At 37.1% G+C, this 12,309-nt stretch overlaps 1 protein-coding gene across 2 annotated transcripts in view; it reads right to left on the bottom strand.

Annotated features, from left to right (window-relative positions):
- Window positions 1-12,309, bottom strand: part of POU6F2 (POU class 6 homeobox 2) — a 307,632-nt gene that overhangs the window by 125,269 nt on the left and 170,054 nt on the right. The gene's annotated exons all lie outside the window — the stretch shown is intronic.

The following is a 12,309-nucleotide window of genomic DNA, read 5'->3' on the forward strand; positions in this document are numbered from 1 at the left end:
TTAGGACTTGATCCTGAATTCAGTCAACAAAGCTGCTGTTGGCTTCAATATAAACTCAGCAAGCGTGAATGTAAAGAGCAATGTTTCTCCATTAAAATCTCAATGCAGCCAGCGCACTGGCTGTACTTCTCATTGTCAAGTTCAACATAGTTGCAAGAAGCTATTCCTAAAATACTGGAGCAGCTTGACATAGACTGCATTCTTCAATTGCTGTTCAGCAATTAAAGCATCAGTAAGATAATGGTGTTACTGATGCTTAAATAGCATGACTTTAATGTCTGTCTCCTGCATACAAACAGTTATAATAATGGCATTTAAAACAAAATACAGAATTGGTCAAAATATACAGCCTGGAGTCACCTTTGAAGCCATGTAAGAGGAAGAATGCCATTTATTATATTTCCAGCAAAGACTGGAAATTCAACCAATCCTCTGCAGGCCTTTAACTTCATGCATTCTGCTTCCACACTTGTACTAGCTCATACCTGGTCATTTTGAAGCAAAGACAGAGGAGCTTGAGTCTATCCTATCTATGTGGCTGGACACAAACTGTGCAACATGAGACAAATCACCTCAGGTAATGTTTTCTGAAGTAGCTCATTGACCACAGAGTCCCTGTTTATGGGAAAATAATTTGAGTCTACACAGACCCGACTTTCTCTCTAGAATTTTAGCTGAAATGAGGAGCAATTTTAGATGTTCACTTTCTCTGAACATGAAACCCAAGGCCTCTTAGTTTTCCATTCAAAAACCACAAGCATCACAAACTAATATTCATAGAGAACATAAAACAGGGCTTTGTGTTGGTCTCTGTGACCGCAGAAGAAAGATAAACCTATTATTAAGTTATCCGCTATTACATCTAGTGTTATCTACTGTTCATTTGTAACTTCTTTACAGGCTGTTGTGAGGCTAAATTAATAGCTTTAAAAACTTGCAAGATCTTGGGTGAAAGATGTTATTTAAATGGTAAATCAAACCGCTGCATGCAATGGGAAAGAGATTCCTATCTTGCTGCACCCTTTTCTAGAATAATGTATTTCAGACCTCCCTGTGTCATGCACAAAACACAAAGAAAAATGAGTTTTACTAGTTTACTTTAGAAATGACAGTCTTAATATTTACAAGGCCAGATTCTCTTTTGTTTTATGGGCAGCAGTTGCTCTGCAGGTAAACAGTACAGGAAACAGCTCTCAAGATGATAACATTTTCCAGGCTATTCTATCTGCTAAATATTGTGAGTATAGGGGAATGATCGTGTATACCTTTTGTACACAAATGGTAAAGGAGTGGAAAATACTGGATATATCTTTTTTTTTCCCTTAAGCCCTAATTGCAGCAACATATTTACTCAGCATTCCTTAGGTCCACTCAATCACTCATACTTAAAGTATGGCTTGAGTGCATAGGGACAGCATGTGCTTTCACAAGATGAGACAAATTGCAACAATCTTCTTTGATGTGATCTCATACCGCATGAGCTGAACAATGCTAGAGGAAGCCAATGACAAACTCGACTGTTTGCTGCCAAATAAAAGCGAGGTGGAAATGGAGGTCGGTGATTTTCTTGGTGATGGTGTTCTTGTCAGGAGTGAAAAGGAACTGGGGTGCTGCTCACAGCAAATGCAGTGTGTAATTTTGTTAAGTATATGTTATTCACTGCAGCTTATAATGCACAAAAAAAACCTCCCAGAAAGCTGTTTGATTCTCCAAGACAGGAAAGAATCTACAAGAAAGACACAAGTTGCAAAATATAAGAAGGACATCACTTGCACTTTCTGTATTTACCTTTTATATTTTTGTAAGATATGCCACCATATCTAACATTTATATCAGGAATTTGATCACAATCTGTATTTTTACATACTGAAATGAAATGGAAATTCCTCAAAGGGTCAAACAGGTGTCTGAGCAGGTAACTAACAATTATCATTAACAATTAATGATATTTTTTTCTGCTTGTTGAATTTGGTGTAATTACTCACTGTGCTCTACTGGCAACCCTGGAGATTGCACAACTTCTGTCTTGTCCATTTGGGGCCTTACTGCAACAGGCTTCTCTTCCACTGGTGTGGAATTATTTTAAGGATGCAAGCATATTTTGAATATCAAACCCAATTTGACTTCCACAAAGACAGTTTTAGTGGCCCCAGTTTCCATTAGGTCAGATGGTTGGTGCAGTTTCCCCATACTTGTTCCCTGTGCTGAGTTCCCCTGTACTGTGAGCAATGTCAATGAGGTTCCCACTCCGCTCCACCATGGGACTAGGGCAAGAAAAATCCAAGCCTCTGTGAGGAAAATGCAAGCCTCTGTGAGGAAGGAGCTTCCAAGGGCAGTGGATGGCACGTGGACCTCAGCCCATCTTGCAGGACCACTGGGGACTCACTGATATCTTCTCTTTATGAAGCACTCCAAGAGCTCCACGCTGACCTGGTGACTGGTCAGCTCCCAGGGTCACAAGTGTTTGCTGTCAGGCCCCACCAAAGAACACTCTGAAAATGAAGTTCTTCAAGACCTCCCAGGCCCTCAGTAAACGATATATTGCTGTTACTGCACACATGCTCCCCTCAAAGGGCTCCTAATGGAAGCATTCCAGGTACACACATCCATGTTCAGGATCAAAGTCTGTTTCTCCACATAGAACAGTGCTACCCAAGTGTGTACAGTTTGCACCTATTATCAAAATTTGTTCCTAACTTCTGAGAGCCCTGAATGTCTGGTCTGGCAGCATTAAACACATTAGCGAAGTGAAATCCCTGCTTGTCATCCTCAGGACATTTGTAAGAATGCTTCTAACTGCAGTTCAACTTCAGTTGAATTCTTCTGTATTTATTTAGGGAGTCTTTTGGGATTAAATCCTATTGTATCACACTCCTGCTCTATTTCTGTACCTATATTTATGCTGAATATGTTAGTTTATATCCAGATTTACTCACAGAGCTTATGTTCATGTGAAATAAGGCGACATTTTTGCATGGCAGTGAAAGCCACTGATTCCTAATAGAAAATGTACTGCTTCTTCACAATGTGACAGGTTTGTGATACAATGCAAGTTCCAGTTATAACTACAGAGAGGCCATCACATCACTGAAATAAGAGCCAAATATCTTTACTTTTTATTTCAGAGAACAAGAGGAGTTATGGACTACAAGAAAGTTTCCCTTTTCAGAAGATGTAGCACAGTGTTATACTGAAGTGAATATATCTTTTATGTTTCAAATGTGAAAAGCAGTGGCATTTACTGCCCACAAGCCAGTGAGTAATAGCAAACAGCTCTGTCTTCATCAATCCATACTCCTCTCAACAATCCTGCTCAAAGCTGCTTTTGGGTTATCATCAGAGTTTGATAAAGTGATTACTAGATAATGGTATCAAGTGACTGTGATGATAAAAAAGTTACATGAGTCTTGAAGCACTTTATGCAAGGAATGAGTTTCTCCTTCAACACTATGAAAATAATATAAAACAAATTGGGGTTTGAACAGCATGTCAAGAAGAAATTAGGCCAAGAAGAAATAAGTTTGTATTTTCTGAAAAGCTACAAATACTACAAACTACTTTCCTATCAATAATGATATTACTTTAAGCAGCAGAACTGTTTTTCAGTCCCTTTCTTTGGTATGTTGTTTCATGATGCGTATGAAATCCATAGCAAGGTTGTTACACCTGTCACTGTGGCTTTTTGCACACCTGGGCTATTTTATGACATAAAGATTTCTTTTTCTCTACCCAAAGTACAGACACACAAATCGTTTAGAAAACAATTTACAACTATTCATGACTTTAACATCCAAAATGTCAAAAGCTGTTAAACATAATTTGAGCTCAGGGCCTCCTTGTAATCCTAAAGTTGAGATGAAACAATTAACAATCAGTCAGAGTGCTGCTGATTCAGATTATGTGGGAATTCAGGGTGGCCTATGATACAAAATACTTTCAGTGGCTGAAATGACCACTAAATAAACTGATGGTGGTGTTTATTATGTACAATTCATAAACAGAAGGGAAAAGATTTACTACAGTACAAACGTGATTTTCCTGATGAGAGGAAAACGGAGCAGTCAGACAACAGACATCCTAGGTCATCAAGAATATAATAAATATAAATAGTTCATGGCTAGTCCCTCTTCAACTATCTCTTGATACCATTCACATGTAGGCTGTTTAAGATCAAGGATTGGAAATCTTCTACTAGAAGACACTTGTTCTTGCCTTCTCCTCTCTGCTGAATTTAGCAATTTGTGATTTTCTCATGCTTGCTTCCAGCTTAAGCAACTCCTTCACTTTCAGGTTCTATATAACTCTGTCCTTGAGGCAATTCATGTCTTAATTCTTGTCACTCTGTGACACTTTATCTCCCTTTAATCTTCTGACTTCTGCTCCCTAACTTTCTACATCCTGTCCCCAACACGTCATCTGTTGTTCAAGCCTCAGTTACCTCATCTTCATCCCAGCCCATTCCCCAGATCCATGCTCTTGGACTCAAGCATCAACCTATTCCTGAAACAATAATGCATTATTTCTGAACAACAGTCAGTACCAACACCCAAGCTATTGCTCCTCTCTGCCTTCCACACAGTAAGTCCTACAGGGCATGGACTCCCTTTATATTTATGTCTTGTACAGCCCCAAGCACACTGTAAGCATTTAATGCATAAAATAAATAACAAGAGACATGCAGCTCTGCTGGAGACAGGAGGGAGCACTGAAGAAGCTAATCAAACTTGTACTGTGCGAGGTGGGGCTTCGACTCACAAAACACTCACAAAAGATAACTGGGGCAGGGAGGAGGAAATATACAGCTCTTAATATTGACCCAGCAAATATTCTGGCATGTCTTTAGTTGAAAGGCCTTAAATAACCCTTGTGAGCACAAAGGCACTACCCATACCTACGCAACAGACATTTTGTTACTCACCTGAACAGCCCAATTTCCAGATGCATGAGGTAACTCTTTAGATGTCAAAGTATTTTTTTTAAAGACTTCAAAGAAGTTTACCATTCAATGGTTATTGATCATTCAATGGTTAATTTCCATGACCTTTAACTAAATGCATCTTTTCACCATGTAACCTCAGCTGTGTCATCCAAAGCTATAGGTGTGTCTGTTAGACTGATTTACTGTAAGCACAAAAGTTTTCCTCTTTAGGCAATTGTAGGCTGTGGTAAATTTTCCCTTTTTATGGCTAGGAACTCTCAGACTTTTAAAGTTTCCAGATGTAAAACAAACTTTTCAGCTGTCCAGCTATTTTTCAAGCACTTTCCTACATCTTTGCCAATGAAATAATTTCTGATGATATCTATCAGAAGTGTGAAACTGTTTTCGAACCTAGTAGTGCTGCAAACAGTGATACAAATTCGCTTCTTCTGTCTGCACATAGAAATAATTCCACTTAATAGTTTTAAGGCAGTAAAAATTGTTTACATTAATTTAGCAGCTCCCAATAAGCTTTCACCATTCAGTATGACACATGCTTAGCCTTGATCTTGGGCAGTGTTAATCATTTCAAACAATAATGTTGCACAATGCAAATTTAAATGCTACAACACAAACAGGAAACTGCGGTCTTGTTCTTAGGTTTGTTGTGGGGTTTTTTGGGGGGTATGTTGTTTGTTTGTGTGTTTGTTTTACTGATAGAGCACTAATATGCATTGGCAACTCCATTTTTGTGCAGACAGGGGAAGACAGTGTTTGTTGTGCTGACAGCAAGTCAACCCAGTACTGCCCAGCCATGTACGACCTGGCTCAGGGAGGTGATGTAACACACAGTCTGCTCTCTACTAGGACATTACAGAGCATCAGTCACTGCATCTTTGTGGTCTTACTAAGGAAAATACACCTTTTCCAGCAAGACATCCAAACCACACCTATCCCATTGACATATTCTTTCTGATGACTAAAGTTCATCAAAGTGCCAGAGATTTATCTTCCACTAAAAGACTGCTGGTTCAAAAAAAAATTAGTTCTCATGCTTCAGTTGTTTACAGTATTGACTTTCTATTATTTTATCCATGATAACATCTGATGGATAAATAGGACAATTTAGTCCTACAGTAAGAAGCCTCAGGCTCTGAAATTTTCCCAAACACATCAATTATTGTGTCTTAAAATCAAAACTATTTTAAAAATTAAAAAAAAAAAAAAACCACAACAAAACAAACAAAGCAAACCCAAGCCCCAAGAAAATATTTCTGTTTATTCAGGTATGCATCTTTTTTTCCACAAAGTTACCAGAAATGCAAGTATGAGATGTGCTTTATTAATCAAAAAGTCCTTTCTTAGATCCATTTAGACACCTTTCCCATTTGAATGATGTGGTTCAACATTTTTATTATTTATACATCATCACACGTGAACCTGGTGGTTTACAGAGACCTAGAATGACAAGACCCTGCCCTGAGGTGCTTGGAGTCTAAATTAGATGTACACATATTTACATCACTATTGCTGATACAAAATTCCCTCTCTAAGATGTGCACTGAACCTGGGCCCCTCTGGATTTTCATGTAAGGAATAAACCATGAGTGGATGGGAGTCAGGAAAATGGAGTTAGAGTCTTCATTTGATAAGAGCCTAAGTTTAATTGTGTGGCATCAGACCTATTTAACTTGCCATACAATCTCCAACCATGGTTCTTGCCAGAGTTTTACAGTGTTTAAGGGCACTGCTAGAGTGATCCTTCCCTCAGTGCATCATGCCAGGATTCAGAAAACAGCAGTCAAGGGACTTCCTCAGCCTGAGGTCACATGTAAACCATTGAATTTAACTATTATGAAATAACACTAAGCCAATCCCTAAATTAATTTATCCAGTCCTGTTTTGAACTCATTGATACTTTTTGCTTTGAAGCTCTATGAATTATACACTATGAGAAAAAGTATGTTCTTTTCCTTGTTTTGAACTTATTCTCTAACAATTTCAAGGGGCAGTCCATGTCACTTGTTTTGTTGCTCTGTGCAATTCATGACTTACAAACTTCTACATCCTACTCTTTCTTTGTTCTTTTAAAGCCAAAAGAGATTTATTTGTTATATTTACCCTTTTCTAAAGCCTGACATTCACTTGTGAACATCTTGGGCACACTTGCCTGGGTATTCCTAGTTCTATTACATCCTATGTCTGCATTAGTAACCAAAACTGGGGAAACTCAGCATGTGAGCAAGCAGTATGTGAAAAATAGCAACATGATGCTTTTTGCTTTTGTTCTCTCCGTTTCTTTCTAATAATTGATATCATTTTAATGGCCAGCCCTAACAAACTGATTCTGATGTCTCATCTCACTGCAAAACACATCTTGGCCATAACAAATCTTCTCTTCTGCTTATTTAATTTTTCCATACCCTGGGATGTATAGATGAAGGGTGAGATGAAGGACTAGTTGAGCAATTGAGGTAATTTTGGGTGTCTTTGCTACTACCTTAAGAGGCATCTCCAGAAATGTTATGAACAGTCAAACAGGGCTTTTACTCAGGGCTGAAACCTATAAATCTCTTTCCTGAGATTTCTTCTTGCTCCTCACATGGTAGTGGCTTCATGATAGGGAACTGAAGGAGTAAAATAGGGAAAAAATAAACAGGATTGTGTTTGCAGATGGTGTGCTCTTTCTACTTTTTTCTGTTAGTGCTACAGCAGCATAATATGGTTTCTTTTTCCTCTCTTTTTTTTTACCAACAATGTAACAGATTCAGAACCAAATATCCAAACATGACCTATTCATCAGTACAAATTGCTGTCTTAATCTGATGAACCAGATCTTTATTTTCACACACAAAAATTGGGGAATTCAGTAAATTTCTTCAAAGCTTACCTTTAATATAGTAAGTTCTGTCATGCTTAATAAGTTATCTAGATTTTTATCCTGAAAATACTTCACTGCTAGCAATGACTTTAGAAAGTAAGAATTTTTCAAGATAGATAGCTATGCAACAAACTTGGAGTCTTTAAGCTGAAAAGTGTATCTATTTTACAATTACATCACTCTTCCTGAGAATATTCTCAATTTTCAAACTTGAATTGAAAAGAATAAAATACCTACCTTTTTGAGAACAAAGTTGTAAGAAATGTTTAGCCCACACACAGGCATTCAATTATTTTAATCTTCAGTCATAAGTCAATACTTGCAGCACTTAATCATTTTTGATTCCCTTCCTTGAACTCCCTTCAATTTATCAATGCCCTTTTAAATACAGATTTTGTAGGATGTAGTGGAGTAATTTTTTATGAAGAAAAGAGCGGTCATTAGTAATGTGCTCAAGTAAAAATAAATAGTAAAGATTAAACATAATTTTGAATAAAGAGTAACTATTATTTCATGTTGATGAAAATTATCTTTTCCCCCTTCCTGAAAACCAAATAAATCTTTCATTAAAATTGCATTCACTGGACTTCTTGAGGCACTAATATGCATGTGAGAGTGGGCTTTTTTCCATGTATGTGACTGGATATTTTTTAATCAGATGACCATAGCTCAGTTATGTTACAACTCTGCTGAAGCGCATAAAAACCCCCAGTATCAATAGGCTTTTGGATTGTGTACAATTTTCTGCATTATTTACAGGCTGGCTGGTGATCAAATTAGGTACGAGAAATTAAAAGATTGGAAGCAAGAAAATCATTGTTGTGCGTACTGGTCTATGCACATTAAGGCAGCCCTGTTCCATCCCTTCTCTGCTTAGGGATATCTTGTTATTTCAGTGTGAGAACCAATGACGTTTTTCCTCTCCAAGCAGACGCACTGAACAAAGCTAATTCATGGAAACTGCTGTGAAGCAGCAGGTGGCTGGGGTAAGCAGAAGAAGCAGGAGATAAAAATCAGTGTCAGCAATAAGTACAGATGTCTCTACACAGTTGCCCAGAGTGACACTGATGAAAATCAAGACTTAGTTAAGATGTGTGAAGGCAGCTCACTACCTTTGTCAAGGAGACATAAACTCATGGTGGCACAGAACCCTATACAACAACATCCAATTCCTTGAAAATCAGCATCCAGTAATGAAATTAACCCAGTCACATTACTGCCCATGGGGTGACTATTCTTTTGGGCTTCTAAGCACTCAGAAGCCTATATATGTAAATATATACATATTTTACTTGTATAACCCTCTCTGCTGCTGACTTAAAATAGAAAAATAACCTATTAAAAGAAGTACCAGTGGTCCAGATTAGAGCATGGAATTTGGACCTGAAATTATACTCTCAAGGGGAGTATACGACCACATCTATGACCATAGATATTTTAGTTGAACTTGCAAATTGAGGCATATCACAGACTGGTCACCTAAACTTAACACATTTGGAACCAGTGTCTTTCACTTCAGCATCTTTGTTTTCTTATATGCAAAGACCTCTGAGAGTTTTGGGAGGAAAATCTTTTGCATTAAAGGAGTGGGTATCTTTGTACTCTGTTAAAATATTTCTAAAATACATGTTGGTACTTGAGGCCACATTCACCCATCTAAATCTCTGCACCTCAATTCATTTTAGACACCATTGGTAGGCAATAGGAAATGACAGACATTTAATACAAATTACTGACACCTCAGTCAGCTGTGGGTGCCTCTCCACGTGTACTAACTCCAAATGGCACTGGCACTTAGAGGAATTGTTCCCAAAGTATGTCTCAGGTAAGTTAATTGGGAAGAACTGAGGTGTTTGTATCCTGTAAACTCACTTGGAAATTCCACCTCTCTTTCAACAGACAATCAAGGCTGTTACACTTTTCAATCCAGGAGCTGGCTGCAGTGATGCCAGCTTTGGGGTTATGAGCCTTTCTAGAGGAGCTGTCTCCAGGTTATCCCAAGCCAAGGTTCTACTAGAGACTAAATGTGATCACCTCCAGTTTTAGGTCTGGCATTTCCCTGTCCTGAGAACACCTAACAAATAAGAAAAGCACCTCGAGAATTCACTCTTGCACCTTAGTCAGGTATTCCCTCTCATGTGAGGTGAGAATATGAATTTTAAACCTGGCAGAAGGGAAAGAGGTTCTGTCTGAGCATATAACTGCTCAGCCAGATATTGCTAAAGCCACTCATGCTTCCTGGAAAAGACTTATTTCTTTGAAGGTAGACTATGCTGATCTGAAATTGGACATGTCTATATTACTTCCTGCAAAACTGCATATCCTTTCTGAGGGGCATACATTTCTTTTTTATGACTGTGACGATGCAAAGCAATTTTAAATGCCCAGAGGAGAGAACTTGAAAAGATGAATGAAAAGAAATGGAATGATTCATTAGAATTAGAAGAAGATTTGATGAGGAATTCTATAATTCCATACTTTTAATTTAATTGCATCTCTCTCTATTACCTTTCACCCTTCTTAACTTTCATGGAGCTTCATAAAAAATATAATTCCAAAGAGGTCCTTATCTTTCAGCACCTAGTAAGAAATATAACACTGTTTATTCTGTTTGGACAGTACATTTGAGTTTTGAGGTTGGTGATTTATTAGACTTCTCAGGTACTAGCTATACCTGTATACCTGGAATGTCCTGATTCCCGTTTCAGTAAAATTATGCCTTTGACATAAATTCCTGACTATTTGCGAACTTTATAACATTTTCTGTGGCTAGGAGATGAGTGCTATGACCTCTCTGCTTATTTGCTCTTGTATTGGCTAAAATCTCTTCTCACTCACATTGCTCCAAGGCACAAGAGTGCTGCTGAAATCAATGGAGCTGTTGAGGATTTACACTCTTGAGCACAGTCTTGCCTATATCTGTATATAGGTATTCTTGAGGATATCATTATGGCTTGGATCAAGCTATGAAATTCATCATATATAAATTAATCTATAGATTTTTCTTTATATTAAATATCTGCATATGAGGCTTTCAGTTGTTACAAAGAACCAATTTATATAAGATGAGGTCCTACCCTCCAAATTACAAATTTGATTTAATTTCTCTTTGATTCAATAGGCTTTGATTAGGTCTTACTGCATTCCTCTAGCCTACCTTTTCTGAAACCTGTTCCCTCTACTTTTATTTCAAAAATTTGTTTGATTTCTGTGTTTGCCACCATTCTAAGGATCACCTTTAAACTAGCTACTCAAACAGAAGCAGCCAAATGCTAAAAGAAACTTTCTTAGCATTGGACAAAATAAATTAATGAATTAGGTACCCTAATTTCATGTTTAGAAACTGAAAACTGTTGAGCAGAAGTACAAACTATTCACATGTTCAAACATTGCATAAATTATCCCAAAGATCTTTCTTCAGAGAAATGCAGAGCAGGATAAAGGTATATAGGTGCACTTCGACTTGAACCACATTCATAAAAGTGATTTTTGCTGCTCCATGCTGTGTTTCTAAAACACATAACAGTCATGTCTTCTTCTCATTGCCACCCCTATACATTTTTCCTTCATTTCCTTAGGAGCTTTTCATCATACTCATACAGAGTATTTTCCTGACAAAATTTATTATTGAAAATAATTTGATTTTTTTCCCACACATCCTATCACTTTTATTTTCAGACAACCCAAGTTGTAAAGATTTAATTTCAAAGAATCATCTCCATTGAGGGCTGCAGTTTACTTCCACTACATCAAAATGAAAAGTTTATAAAAATTAATAATGCACAGAAACACATGGCATATATAAAGTTCCTGTCAATTAATTAGTAATTCATTTCATTGTAGGTGGGAGAAAAAAAGGAACAAAGAGTTACAATACTTCAGCAATGACCCTTTGTTTCTGCAACAGTTCAACAATAGGCTTTGGTTTTTTTGACTATTCTAATGTCAATCACTGACATGTAATTCTCCATCCCTCATTACTATTTAACTGTATTTAGGTAATTCACAAAACCATTGACTCGACAATTTTATCTCAGACCCTACAAATAGGTTTTCTCAGTATGACTCAATAGAAATGTGTCTGTTCTTAATATTAGGTAGTTACGGAAGTGTATGCATCATTAAGAGTGTATGAGGACAGAGAGACATAACTCTCTAAGTACAGGTATAGAAACAGGTACAGCTATAAATATTTTTAAATCATTAAAATATTTGTATGAAATGAACCTAGGAAGTAGCTCTTATATTTACCTACTTTAGCTAGTGATTAATGTTACAAATTTAAAAATGTTTATGCGGATTTTCACTATTTTACAACAGATGAAATATTATTACAAATGTCTGTAGTGAAGCCCATGTATGCAAGTGTTGTGCTCATTGGCATTCTAGAAAAAGTACCTCATTTCAAAGAAAAAAAAATTGCTGGGATACTGTAATTCCTTTGATTAAAAAACAAACTAACTAAAAAAAAGCAAGAATCCAAACCAAAACACAACCCAGGACAAAAGTG

The sequence above is a fragment of the Melospiza georgiana genome, chromosome 1, assembly GCF_028018845.1.
Source record: "Melospiza georgiana isolate bMelGeo1 chromosome 1, bMelGeo1.pri, whole genome shotgun sequence".
Taxonomy (NCBI): Eukaryota; Metazoa; Chordata; class Aves; order Passeriformes; family Passerellidae; genus Melospiza; species Melospiza georgiana.